This window comes from Crocuta crocuta, unplaced genomic scaffold (genome assembly GCF_008692635.1).
Source record: "Crocuta crocuta isolate KB4526 unplaced genomic scaffold, BGI_CrCroc_1.0 scaffold27, whole genome shotgun sequence".
Taxonomy (NCBI): Eukaryota; Metazoa; Chordata; class Mammalia; order Carnivora; family Hyaenidae; genus Crocuta; species Crocuta crocuta.
The window spans coordinates 2,290,294-2,305,202 of record NW_027532250.1 but is presented as its reverse complement, the minus strand read 5'-3'; positions in this window follow the sequence as shown (position 1 = coordinate 2,305,202).

Here is a 14,909-nt window from a genome sequence, read left to right as displayed (position 1 = left end):
TTTTGCCGACCTTGCTGTGTGACCCAGCAGCAGCACACAATAGAGCGCGGGAAGTTGTGTAACTCAGGATTCGTCTCAGAGCAGGGGGCCAGGAAGGGAGAGAAACGACTCGATTCTTCTCCCCAAGTTTTGCGGCCGCCTAGAGGTCTCTGGTTTATGGAGACACATTAAAGAATCTTTTCACGAGGGCTGTTTTATGTGAGAAAGCGTTTAGGCACGGAGGCACTTGGCTGCTCCTTCTAAATGAACATTTTCAATTAGTCTGAAGAAGTTAATTACACCATCCTTTAATAACTGCCCTGTGATTCTGCAAATCCTCTATTAATTGATTCAACCGTCTGCCCCCAAAGCAAGAATCCGCAAACAGGTAGAAAAAGACCAAGGGAGCAGCAGTAGTGGGAAGGAAAAGGCAAAGATAAAGACGTGTTAGGTTGTCTGCATGGGTAGGTGAGATACAAAAGACAAGGCTGGGAGAGTTCTGGAAAACTGCACTGGGTGAGAGATTTGGGAAACTCATTCCACGGATCAAAGGGGCTTTTTGCATACCACGTGCGACACACACAATGCTGGTGGGACGCATCCTGCCGCTGCACATCTCAAAGAGAAAGCAAATCCCCGGAGCTTGATCCAAACCATTAAAAAAGAGCTACTGGAGCCACATTCCCGGGCCCACAGCAGTTCAGGAAACTTCTACCAACAACAGCTTTCCTGTGGGACGGAGAATATCAGAAAGGCAGAAGACAGAAACCAGGAAATCCAGCCGCCGCTTTGGAAAAAGAGACAGCTTCCATCCTGCTGGGGTGCGCAGCACAGGCTCCCATCTCACAGGCATCAGACTGGCCTGGGCTCAGACCCTGGCTCTGCTGCTGGCTAGCCGCGTGGCCCTGAGTCAAACCCAAAGGGCTCTCAGTTTCCCCATCTGGTAAATGGAGGAAATACACATATCTATATCATGGGAGTCTTCCAACAATTAAATGAGATAATGCCATATAGATTGTTCAGGTCCAGGAACATGGTAATAATTCGATAAATCCTGGGCTGCCTGGGTGGCTCAGCCGGTTAGGCATCTGATTCCTGGTTTCAGCTCAGGTCACAATCTCACAGTTTTGTGGGTTCGAGCCCCTCGCCAGGCTCCCCGCCAACAGCTTGGAGCCTGCTTGGGATTCTTTCTCTCTCCCTCTCTCTCTGTCCCTTCCCTGTTTGCGTTCTCTCTCTCCCTCAAAATACATAAATAAAATTTTTTAAAGAATTCAATAAATCTTTGCTATTGTATTTGTCAGCCCTCACTCAGACAATGTTACATAACCAACCACCCTCGAAATAAGGCACTTATTTCTTGCAGGTCAGCTGGAGTCGAGTGGGGCTTGGCTTCAGGGTGCAAGCTGGGCCCAGGCCTCTCCAGTGTCTCTCATCCTCCCTGGATGGGGGCAGGGGTAGCTACTAAAGCATGTGCTGCTCGTGCAGAAGAAACACAGTCGCCAAAGAGGGCAACTCTTCCCCCAGAGAGCGCACTTCANCGAGTGGGGCTTGGCTTCAGGGTGCAAGCTGGGCCCAGGCCTCTCCAGTGTCTCTCATCCTCCCTGGATGGGGGCAGGGGTAGCTACTAAAGCATGTGCTGCTCATGCAGAAGAAACAGTCGCCAAAGAGGGCAACTCTTCCCCCAGAGAGCGCACTTCGAGACTTCTGGTTTGCGAAAGCCAGTCCCATGGCCAGAACCAAAGTCAAGGGCAGGGAAATGTACTCTCCCCATAAAGGTAGGAGGGAAGGAATTCTATTTGCCACATAACTATCTGATTTAGCACAGCCACCTTGCTCACATGTGGTGAGCACACATAATGATGGCAAAGCAAGCTAAGATATGATTACGTATCAAGTGAGTGTTTCTTTTAGACTAAATTGTGTTCCCCCAAATTCATATTTTGAAGGCCTAACCCCCATGTGACTGTATTTGGAGACAGACTTTTAAAGAGATAATTAGGGTTAAACGACGTCATGAGAACAGGGCCTGATGCCCCAGAAGGGGTGTCCCCGTAAGAAAAGGAAGAGGCCTCAGGGATGTGCGCACCCAGAGAAGAGGCCACGGGAGTGTGCAGTGAGGAGGCAGCTGCCACAAGCCCGGCAGACAGGCCTCTGGAGAAACCGAACCTGCAGACACCTCCATCTTGGGCTTCCAGCCTCCAGAACTGTGAGAAGTAAATTTCAACGTGTACCCAAAGAAAACAGGACACTAGTGCAAAAGGATGTACACGGCATTATTTATAATTATTTACAATAGCCAAGATTTGGAAGTACCCTAAGTGTCCACTGATAGACGAATGGATAAAGAGGATGTGGTGGGGGGGGGGGGGGGGGGGTGCGTGTGTTCATACAGTTGACTATAAGAACGAATGAGATGTTGCCATTTGTGATACGGATAGACCTACGTGGTATTCTGCTAAGTGAAATAAGTCAGACAGAGACAAGTACCATATAATTTCACTTACATGTGGAATCAAAAAACCAAAAGGAAAAAATGAGGGGTGCCTGGGTGGCTCAGTCAGTTGAGCAATCAGCTCCTGATTTCAGCTCAGGTCATATTTCCAGGGTCATGAGATCGAGCCCCACGTTGGGCTCTGTGCTGAGCATGGAGCCTACTTAAGATTTTCTCTCTCTCTCCCTCCCTCTCTCTCTCTTTCTCCGTATGTCCTCTCCCCAACTCTCTCTCTCAAAAAGTAAATGGACTTTTTTTAAAAAAAGAAAAATATAAAAAAACAAAAACCAAAAACAGAACCAGAAATACAAAGAACAAAGTGGCAGTTTCCAGAGTGGGGGCGATGGGGGAAAAGGGGTGAAGGGCAGCAGGAGGGACAGGCTTCCAGCCATGGGATGAAGACATCACGGGCACAAAGGCTCAGCACAGGGACTAGAGTCAACGGTATCGTAACAGCGCTGTATGGTGACAGGTGGCAGCCACGCTCATGAGCACAGCGTAATGCGGAGAGTTGTTGAATCACTATGTCGCACACTCAAAACCCATGCAAGCTTGTGTTGCCAACTCTACTTCCGATAAACAGATTCATTCATTCAGTCAGTCCAGTCCACACAGCCTCTGGCGCTTTGTCGTGAGAGCTGCATCAGACCAATGGGGCAGGGGGGAGAAGAAGTCCTAAAGGAGGGAGAGACTGCTGGCAGAGAGAAGGAAGCAAATCCCACGGAGAAGACATTTTCTGGTGAAAAGACAGGTGACCCATCAGGCGCCGGTGGAAGTGAGTCAAGAGGATGGCGTCCTAGGCGTGAGGATGGCCGTGGCCTGCCAGAAAGACCGAAGCTAAGACTGGTGAACAGCTGGCCGCAGGCACCACTTCAGGCCCTTCACACACAGGCTCATACTGAAGCCTCAGAACAGCCCTAAGAGGTGGGTGCTACCGGCATCCTGCCCTTGGAGGAGGAAGAAAGGATTTGGTGAGGTAACAATTAACGTCCAAGGAGATGGTGCAATGGAACAGAAATACGTCGGCAATTTCTACTCATTGGTTGTGGTGAGCTGAGGTCTAGGAAACAAAGCCCGTGGCCTAAGGATGGGGAAACAAAGTGCTGCTAAGAAATATCACACAGTGAGGGGCGCCTGCGGGGGCTCAGTCAGTTAAGCGTCCGACTTTGGCTCAGGTCATGATCTCACGATTCGTGGGTTTGAGCCCCACGTCGGGCTCTGCGCTGACAGCTCAGAGCCTGGAGCCTGCTTGGGATTCTTGTCTCTCTCTCTCTCTCTTTGTTCCTCCCCCACTTGTGCTCTGAGTCTCAAAAATAAATATACATTAAAAAAAAAAAAAAGAACCAGCACCCCCTCCCTGATGTTCTCAACAGCAAAATGGTAAGCCCACCCCGATGTTTGTTATTTATGTACATCCCATACCCCAGGGACCCCACGAGGTCCCGAGGAAGGGGACCTGCTTCACCTCGCACAGCCAGGGCCCTTAATGAAACCTCTGCTCCCCACCCCAATAACTGCTCATCAGCACATCTCACCCGGAACTCCGGACCCACCCCGGCTCCCCCATTCTCCCCACTCCAGAGCCAGCAACCCAGTTCAGGTGAGCTCTGGACAAACCTGTTCCCTCGAAGCTCAGAGACAGTCCCGGAATCCTGAATCTCGACGCGGTGCGTCTGAACGGGGCAGGTGGTTTGGGGCAGCAGGCTCTGCTTACGGTAAAACCTGGCCATAATGGGATGAGTGGGACCCCCAGCTCTAACCACGTCAAACGTGGCTGGAGTTGTTACAAAGAGAAAGCAGCCCTCCCAGGAAAGGGTCCCCCAGAAGCACCCTCTGCCCAAGCCCGCCATTCCTGGCTGCTTCGGGGCGCCACCTGGTGGCAGGAGCCTGCTCTGGTTGAACTAACTCCAGGTACGACGCTGGGCTCTGGAGCCCGCTAGATCTGCCAGGAATGAGCAGTCTCGCCGTTAGCTGGCACGCACTTCCCCAGCCTGGTCCAGGGAAACGGAGCCAGGAAAATTCCAGCGACGCTGGGCCCCTCCCTCTGCCTCCCTGCTTCCTGTCATGGAGATGGGGTCATGCTGCCTTTTCCAGACTTGCCCACCCCATCCATAACCTCCCTCCTCCTCTGAAAAGGTCAAACTCCTTAGCTCTAACCCCACTTGACACTCAGGTAGAAGAGAGCCAATCAGCCATTGGGTTGTATCTGCATTCACAGTTCAGGATTCATTTCCTCAAGGCCCTGTGGGACTACGTTATTTGAAATTTTGTAATAGCTACGGGTCTTTTTTGTAATCGGGACAAAAGGGCAATTATCATTTGGAAAAATTAAGGAAAGAAAGTACACTGTGTTTTCTATTTTCACATTAATGTGTACGGGAGGAGGGAGCTCTTTAACATCTAAGTCTTCCATCAGAGTAAAATTCACTTACAGTTTTTCCTGGTTGGCAGTCCACGAGCTAATATGTGTTCGAAGCCCTCGCATTCCCTTTTTCCAGCTGTTTTCTTTAACAAATGTTCTGTTCCCTTGATTTCTCAGGTGGAGAGAGAATTTAACCTTCAACAGCCCCAAATAACTGACCTTAATAAGCTGACCTCACAGGGGCACTGAGGTGGCTCAGTTGGTTGAGCTCTGACTTTGACTCAGGTCATAATCTCATGGTTTATGGGGTTTGAGCCCCACATTAGACTCACTGCTGTCAGCACAGAGCCCACCTTGGATTTTCCGTCCCCCACTCTCTGCCCCTCCCCCACTCGTGTGCACTCACACGGCCTCTCCCTGTCTCTCAAAAATGAATACACATTAAATTAAAACAGTAATAATAGTTGACCTTGCAATTTACTCCCACGAGAACAGCTAAGATGAGACAGACAGAAAACACCCAGTGCTGGTGAGGATGTGAAGAATCAGAACCCTCAAACAGCATGTCACTTGATACAAACCAGTTTGGAAAGCTGACTTTGGAAGTATCCATCACACCTGAGCAAATGCTGCCTTACTTCCCAGGAATTCCACACACATTCCCAAAAGAACACGCACCAGTGTTCACTGCTCATGATTCTATCGCATGGCAATGTACGATATTGTAATGTACATTGTTATTCATAAATCAGTGCTGTTCATAATAGCCAAAAACTAAAAACTTCCCAAATACTTATCGGTGATCGAACAAATCATTGCATATTCACACAGTGGAATGTTATACTACAATGGAAAGACAGAACAACTGTACTCCCCAATACGGATGAGCCTCACACACATAAAATCAAAAGAAACCAGACCCAAAACAGTGCATACTGTTCGAGTCCATTAATAAAATGCACAAAGACAGGCTAAACTAATTTTGAAGAGAGAGGCCAGAAAAGTGGTTTCCCTCGGTAGGACCAGGGAAGGGGTGGGCCAGAGGCAAGCAGGGGTCACATTCCGTTTCCTAATATTGATGTTCCCTCTGTGAGTATGTTCAGCATGTGAAAATCTAAGCCACACACGTGTGATTTGGGCACTTTTATATGCATCACATAGTCAAAAAGGGTTTTAAAAAGAGCTATCGATTCCCATGAAGGATTAGGTTTTGATCAATATAATTCACTTAGTGACCCTTTCTCCAATTAATATCAAAAAATAGCAAAAAGGCAAAGCCCTGTCAGTTAAAAAAAAAAAAAGAAAGCAGATGGCATGCCACGCCCACAATCTTACCAAAAACCAAATGTGTATTTTATCATCGACAGGTTTCTTATCAAGAGGAAGTAATTCGTCCTCTGAAAGGAATAGTCTTAATCCATCTCTGTGCAGATCTCTGTGAAGGTGTTTAAACATGGCTGGTTTTTATTCTGCTGCCGGCCCTCAGCTTAAATGAAAGACACATTTTCCGGAGACTTAAAAGGGCCAAGAGAGGAGCATACCGACCTTTGACCTGATTCTGATCTAGGTTTCATCCAAAAACAGTATTCGTGCACCGGAGATCGAACTGCCTAAAGAATGCTCTTGAGTATCTAACGCCCAAACAAGGAAAGCCAGGTGGCCGCCTGTACATTTCACCCAGGGACTTTGCGTTACCAAGGACGATTCCCGTTCTCTATGCAGGCAAACAGTGACACCCAGTGGAAGCAATGGAGAATAACAAGCTATTTTTGGTACCTGCTGCTAACGAAATTTTGTACACTTTACTTCAAATAATCTAGGGGACTTTTTTTAAAACAGTTGAGGGTCGGGGCACCTGGGTGGTTCAGTCCATTAAGCATCCGGCTTCGGCTCAAGTCATGATCTCACAGTTTGTGAGTTTGAGCCCCACATCAGGCTCTGTACCGACAGCTCAGAGCCTTGGAGCCTGCTTCAGATTCTCTCTCTCTCTCTCTCTCTCTCCCTCCCTCCCTCCCCCCCCTGNNCCCCCGCTTATGCATGCTCTCGCTCTCTCTCAAAAATAAACTTTTTTAAAAAACAGTTGAGAGTCACCCATTTAAATGAGTAAAGGATGTAAGGAGGCAAACAAAAGAATAAAAGTTTCAAATGGTAAATATATATTAAAATATGTTCCATAATACTAGTAATTGGAGAAAAAAATTAAAATAGCAACCAAACAACCATTTTCGCCTGCCTTAGCGATTGGAAAAATCGCTAAAGTCTGATTCTCTCAAGAACCGCCAAAAGGAGGAGGAGGCCCAGCACGGCCAGTGCTCCCCGGGTGCAAGGGAACAAATACATCGGTTCCGTACTTGGGAGACGAACTGGATGTTTTTTCTTAAAAACATTCAATGCGCACAATGCAATCATTCTGAATCCTAGGCCGTAACTTTCATTTTTGCACAAGGACATGAGGACGGTCCAGGACACGCTGTTGGGCTAGAAAGCAGAGTTCATGTCCAAAGGACACATGAGCCAACCAGAAGGGGGCGTCCAATGGCCAAAGTCGAGATGCGCGCAGAAAGTATACAAAAATCCACAAATCCTCACTGATACACAAGAAGGTTGCCAAACAAAATGCAACTTAAACTTATCCGCTGTCACTGGAGACAACCACTGTACCGTCTCCTTATTCTAAACATTGACAATTGATGGGAAAGCACAATTACATTTCTAGCAGGAACTATAATTGAGGGTCACCCTACAATTCCAGTAAACAACAGAAATGTCTTCTTTACAGAAAAATGATGTAGAAGACGTGGTAGAATTTGCAAATCAGCATCCTACAGAGATTGACGCCAGGCCCAGCACAGCGGGACAATGATAGGGAACTTGACATGTGCCCACACACTCTTCCACAGATTCGCTCCTGTGAGCCACAGCGAAATGTGTGCCTTTACAGGGCAGAGACGTGACCACCCCAATCTTAACCCTGTCATCAATAAGAGCATCTCCAGGGGCGCCTGGGTGGCTCACTTGGTTGGGCATCTGACTTTGGCTCAGGTCATGATCTCATGATTCACGAGTTCGAGCCCCACATCAGGCTCTCCACTGTCAGTGCAGAGCCTGCTTCGGATCCTGTCTCCCTCTCTCTCTGCCCCTTCCCTGCTTGTTTGTTCTCTCTCTCTTGAAAATAAACATTAATAAAAATAATAATAATAGTAGCATCTCCAATGGTGGGACAGCCACATATTATGTGTTTTCTGTTGTGATACAATGCGGAATACATTTAATATACCTACCAAATATTCTTGCCAAAAAGTTCATCCTGAATCTATTCAAGACCTTAGGTAGAACTTCCTGTTTACAGAAAATGTAGGTGATAGACAAATAGACAGACAAACCACTGTAAAGAAGCAACCCCCAAATCCAAAAGATAAGACATTGGTCTTAGGTCTTCAAGACAGTACCACTTAAAAAAAAAAAAAGTGGGTGGCGGGGGGGTTAGGGTGTTACTAACCTAGATTAAAAGGAATGCTTAAGGACAAAATATAACAGTCAAAAGGAATGTACAGTGTAGAGTCCTTGATTGGGTTTTGGCTTGAAAAACATTTAGGAGGGGCGCCTGGGTGGCTCAGTCGGTTGAGCATCCAACTTCGGCTCAGGTCATGATCTTGCAGTTCGTGGGTTCGAGCCCCGCATTGGGCTCTGTGCTGACAGCTCAGAGCCTGGAGCCTGTTTCAGATTCTGTGCCTCCCTCTCTCTCTGATCCTCCCCTGCTCATGCTGTCTCTATCTCTCTCTCAAAAATTTAAAAAAAAAACAATATTTTTTTAAAAAAAGGAAAAACATTTAGGAAACAACTGGGAAAAACGTAATGTGAACAGGACATTAGATGATATTCAAGAGCAAGTAGTAAGGTCATCTTCATTTTTTAGAATCCCATACTGAGATATTTAGCGATAAAATGCTATGATGCTGATCCACTTTAAATACGGCAGCAAAAGAGATGAAACAAATATGTCAAAATATGAACAACTGCTAATCATAGGAGATATGAATATAGATATTCACTATACTATTCCCTTTCCTTTTCTGGACTTAAAATATATTTTTAAAAACCTAATACAGAAAAAAATGATGACTTGTACAAGAATATTCAATGTAACACTGCTTAACAGGGCAAAAGTTTGGAATCAATCTGAACGTCTTTCAACACCAGAATGAATAAATAACCGACCTTAATAAACAGACTTCACATTATACCCAGAAGAGTAAGACAAAAAAGACAGAACACTAGTTTCTATGAAGTACTGCAAGCACTAAAACGACAAGTATTTCTCTACTTGATGTGCACTTATTTCTAAAGTTTTTTCATATATGATTTTACTCATCATATTCTTAGATTTTGGCATCTTAGAGAATCACATACTTACTATGCTTTAGAAGATAAGGCTACCCAGGATAGTGGCTCAAAATTTGTATTTGAAGGACTCCTGGGTGGCTCAGTGGGTTGGGCGTCCGACTTCAGCTCAGGTCACAGTCTCATCGTTTGTGGGTTTGAGCCCTGCATTGGCTCCCTGCTGACAGCTTAGAGCCTGGAGCCTGTTTCGGATTCTGTATCTCCCTCTCTGTCTGCCCCTTTCCTGCTCTCACTCTGCCTCTCTCCAAAATAAATGAACATTTAAAAAATTGTTTAAAAACACTTGTATTTGATGAACTCCAACACTTCTAAATTTCACACCCTCCAAAAAATAGCACAGTTGGAAAGGGCATAAATTTCTTATTTTACTACATAAAAAATAGGACATTAGTTACTATTATCATCTTTACACACACACACAAAGAAAAACATTTTATTACCCAATCCAGATCGATGGCTATCATCCGGAAGAAGAGCAGTCCCTTACACAGAAGACATTTAGCTTTAGGAAGATTCTACCATCTCAACAACCGGTACGAACTTGGCATCTGAGGACACAGCTACACACTGATGGGCCTTTTATCAAGTCACCTGGCTGCAGACACGGCGTGGCACAACACGGCACCCTGTTGGCCTGAACGCAGACTCCCAGGGAGGGAGGAAATAACCACCACTGCTCCAAAAATAAAAAACAAAAAAATTTTAAATAAAATAATTAAAATCGTTAACTGAAAACAACTCATCTTTGACAACCATGTCTCCAACTGAACCGGAATGCACTAGAAAAGCTGCATCTGAAATCCCATGACCCAGAGCCTAAGCAAGGTCTGAAGTGTCTTTGGACCCATCGGGCTGGGTTTGAGCTGCGTCCCACCAGCCACGGACTTGTGGCCTCTAATTCCGGTGCCACGATCCACCATAAGTAAAGCGAGAGTGTCTTGTCAGAGCCATGGGGATCAAACAGAGTGACGCAGGTCAAGGACTCCGCACAGTACCCGGCCCTTGGGGTGAGCGATATCTAAAACAACAGCTTTTGTTACTACTCTTTTTTCCTGAAACCAAATTTCCAAGCTTGTGGTTCTTCTCCAGCGAGGCAGATGGAGACCTAACGGAGAGGAAGCAGGCAGTGTGGGGCAGAGGGCGGCGTCCCCGAGCACTGGGCATTCCTCCCCAGCGGGGGGCGCTGGCCGTGCCTGTGTGGCCGGGTCAGGTCCTACAGCAGTTTGTGGGGGACAGTGGGCTGGAGGCGCGCAGGGCACAACAGCACGGAGTCTGCCGATCCCAGGTGAGAAAGGCTGGAGACCGGTCCACTTGGCTCTTAACTGAGCACATGCTTCCTCTGCCTGCTCACCTGTTCCTTGTAAGACCCATCCTGCCACCGGCCTCTGCGGTCTGGCGGACACTGTCAATCAAGTGGCCCCAACCCCAGGGTGTGACAAAACTAAAACCAATCAGACTCTGCTTCCCCCACAGGAAACAGTCACAGCCAACGGATCCGGACACGGTGGTGGCTTGAAGACTGGTACCCACTACCTGGATGCCCAGGGCTGCCTGAGGCCCCACCCACCCAACGAAAAGGCTCATACAGACTTTCCTCTTATTCTGGGAACTGGGAATACCCCATAACCTCTGATACTTTTATTCTGGGAACTGGGAATACCCCATAACCTCTGATACGTCACTTTTACACATACATCACGCAAGACTGACTCTCATCTCCTGCGACCAAATGATCCCAAACGATGTAATTCTCTTCTCTCCACCGACTGGGTGCTGCAGGCCTGGACGCCACCAACAGCCCCCTTCCTGCTTCTAACTCCCAGGGCAGATATGGCATTCGATGATTTTTTTTTTTCCTAAATAGTTTATTGTCAAATTAGTTTCCACATAACACTCAGTGCTCATCCCCACAAGTGTGCTCCTCCATGCCCATCCCTCCTCCCCCCCACGTCCATCAGTCCTCAGTTTGGCATTCGATGATTTTTAATGAACACCTACTAGGAGCCGAGCCCTGGACCAGGATGCGGGGGCAGCAGTGGACCCTGCGGGAAGGAGCAGCGTTACTGACCCAGCTGTGATTAGAATGAGTAGCTGCATGCTCTGCTGGGAGCCGCGCCGGGTGCTGGGGTCCCACAGCGGAGCACCTGCTTCACTCCGGGCACCTGCGGGCGAGGGGGGTCCCACCCTCCAGAACACAAAATTTGGCACAAATTTTGGACAGGAAGCACAGGGGAAGGGTTCCCCCTTCAATAAAAAATGTGCTCTCTCCCATTAGCTTTTATGGAAAAACTGTGCCCTCTTCTTCTATTTCTGGTTTGCGAGCATTTTACGGAGACGCAGATATGAGAGCGAAGAGGGCGTCCCTCTCAATTCTCTGAGCAAAATAAGGGGCGAGTATAGTGGTCAAGAACAGCTGACGCTGGCCCTGACTTCAAGGACAGTGTGGTGGGATTAGGGCAAGATGGAGCACCCCCACCCCATCTGAAGGGAACCTTGAACGCCAGCCACAGCTATTTACTGTTACGAAGGAAATCAGGTTCCCCAAAGTCTCTGAGAGAAACTAGAAACCCTGATTTTGATGGTAGTGTATCTGATCTGTAACTGCTGGCAGATAATTCAAAGCTTCATTTTTTTTATGCCATGCCAGCCCAGACTTTGCAACTCAAACAGACAAGCAAAGACAAGCAAACATGGGCCATCACATGCTGCCCTTGGAATAAGAGTTTTACAGCCTCTGTGGTTGTAGTTCTTGAAGGAGTGGCACTCAGCTTACCCTGCATTTTAATGCAAATTATTTACAGGCAGCCCTCACCCCAGAGTTATTTTACTGTCTCATGCCAGGAAATACAAACAAAAAAAGCCCTAACAAATATACATCTGAGATGTTCACAGTGTGCATGGTATCTCCTAGAGTTGGGCAGTGCACAACCCGCACAGCTGTACACAGCACCCCTGCTTTCATCCTCTTTGAGCTTTTTGGGATAAGCCCTTAAAATGCCACTCACCATGTAAAGTGCTTCTCTTATTCTCTATGTTTCTCCACTTACAGTTATACCCTGAAAGATGAACGGAAGAACTGATTAAATTATCCAGTTAGGGGAAGTAGAGCTGCCCAGATTTAAGGAGATTCGAGAGAGTTTTTGTCTCGAATCTCAGCCCCCCTCTTCACCTTGTAGTAGCTCCTTGGGGCTCATCTGCCTGCGACAAGATAATCTATGCCGGGGCTTCTGAATCCTCTCAGCTTGGAAATAGATGGATGTTACTGTTTACAGCCGGAATCTCCATTGTACAAAATCACCTTCTCCTACCTATCAATTACTGTCATTATCTGTCACCAGGCAAGTTCTTTACAATGTTTTCTGGAACTATCTCAGATCAGTAATTAACTCCCCAGCCACGTTCTTGGCTTTCACGCAGTAATGAGCACCGTGACCATGAAGCCATTAGAATGTGAAAAATGAGTTCTCTCCCAGCCCCCTTTTGCGATCTGCACATTCATTTCCTCTCTTCTAGTGATAAAGGATCAACAATGACTTTTTTCCATTTGTTTTTTTGCAAGAAGCCTTTAGAGGCCAACCTGCTTAGTCTAGAAGGCTACAGGCCACCCCTTGAGGCAGGAAGGGCATCATGGGAATTGGGGGCGGCGGTATTTTCCCTCTGGCAAAATCCCTCCTTAATTAAGAAGCGTGCCTGCATAATTTAAACAGTTTGAGCCAGGACCCGGCCACAGCCACTGTCTCCACTAATTGCCCAAATTCACAGGGCACCTCTGCCTTCTTAGCAAAGAGAAAGCTGTCCCCTCCCTGGATTCCGCACAAACAATTCCCAGGCATTCAAAGAAGTGGCAAGGCCAGAAATGGCACCAAATCCTACCTTATCTTTGCACCAGGCATGCGTGCAGGCTCGACTCCCCGAGCAAAGGGGACTTCGAAGCCTGGAAGAAATTCCGAAGGTGAAGGCTTTGTCGTCTGGGGCTAGACATTAAGCTGCTGTCTTAACATTTTCCCTTCGTACAGAAGAGACTCCATTATGAATATTTCTACATTGAAGAGGAATCCCAAAGCTCAAAAGAAAACTCAGTCACGGGTTTGGGGCTGCTGTCGGGAGAGCGAATCGATGCTGCCTGTACACTGGAGCTGAGCCTTCCGATCCGGTCCCAACGGCGCAGAAGAGATCAGAATGCGGAGATGGCAGAGTCGGGCCACCGAAGGGTCCCTGTGGACACCAAATTCCAGTGCTGTACAGAGCTCGCACTGGGCAAGGAGTCACAGGACTTGGGCGCAAGCACTGGCTGGTGCACAGAACGCCCCGTCACCTGCTCCTGGCCCGGGAGAGGAGGAGGTGGGCACCCGCGCCACCCAGCACAGCCCCCAGGCCGTCTGCAGCCGGGGCCCAGATCCCGCCTCTGATGCCTTTATGTGTGACCCAGAGAAGCCTCCAAAGACTGCGTAGTTTTTTCTCCAACTCTTACCCCCAAACCGGCTGGTCGCCCCCCACTCTGTTCACAACTGAACAAGGACACTGGGTCTCTGAGCTCCTGAGCGGGAAGCACAGGGGACTTGAGGGCAGCCAGGTGGCACAGCTCTCATCCCAAATCTTCTGGGGTGCAGAGGAGAGAGTGCAGCGGTCGGCACGTGACAGCAAGAAGAGAGGGCAGCAGAAGGCTGGGGGTGATGAGGACGTACACTTCCCAAGAGCCAGGGTGTCCCCACAGAGAACCCGGAACCATCTAGAAGGATCTCTGCCCACAACGTGGACACAAGGCAAGGAAGCACATTGAGAAGAGGCTTGAGAACTGCCCCAGAGCCAGAACTGAGGGAAAGGGCTGGCCAGCAGCGAATGTGTCACCCATGTCCAGGGACCATGCAGGGACCCAGAGCACCCAAGGGCCTGGCCCCTGGAGAAGCAGTTCTGGATACAGGCAAACCCCAGAGCACAGGCAGTTTCTCAGCATCTGCTGCTGTAACAGATCACAAGGTCAGAGCTTAAAACAACACGATTCGTGATCTTTTGCAGCTCAGCAGGTCAATGGGGTGAAGAGGGTCCTCCGGGGCTCAGGACTCAGGGCGGCCGGGCAGTGCCCCCTCCAGAGGCTCCTGCGGGGGTCCCCTGGCCTGTCTCCCTGGCTTCCAGACACTCCGTCTGCAGGGAAACAGCACGGCCGCTCCCCGCCTGGCTTCCGTTGTGATGCCTCTTTCTCGGCCCTTCCTTTCTGCCCCCCCTTCCACTTTTAAGGACCTTTGCAAGGGGCACCTGGGTGGCTCCAGTCGGTTGAGCATCTGACTCCTGACTTCGGCTCAAGTCACGATCTTACGGTTCGTGAGTTCAAGCCCCACATCGGGCTCTGCGCTGACAGCAGGGAGCCTACTTGGGATTCTTTCTCTCCATCTCTCTCTGCCCCTCCCCAGCTCCAGTGTGCTGTCTCTCTCTAAGTACATAAACGAACAAAAAAAATTTTTTTTAGAAAGGACCTTTGGGATTACACTGGGCCCAACTGGGTAATCCAGGATCCTCTCCCTGTTTTAAGTCTGTCCGCTACGTTGGTTCCCCTTTGCCAGGTAACCTCAAATTGTGCCATGTCCCAGGGTCAGGACGACATCTCTGGGGGCCCCTGTCCTGCCTACCGCACCACCCCCCCCAGATGCTCTTGGCCCCCAGGACAGCACCTGCTCTACC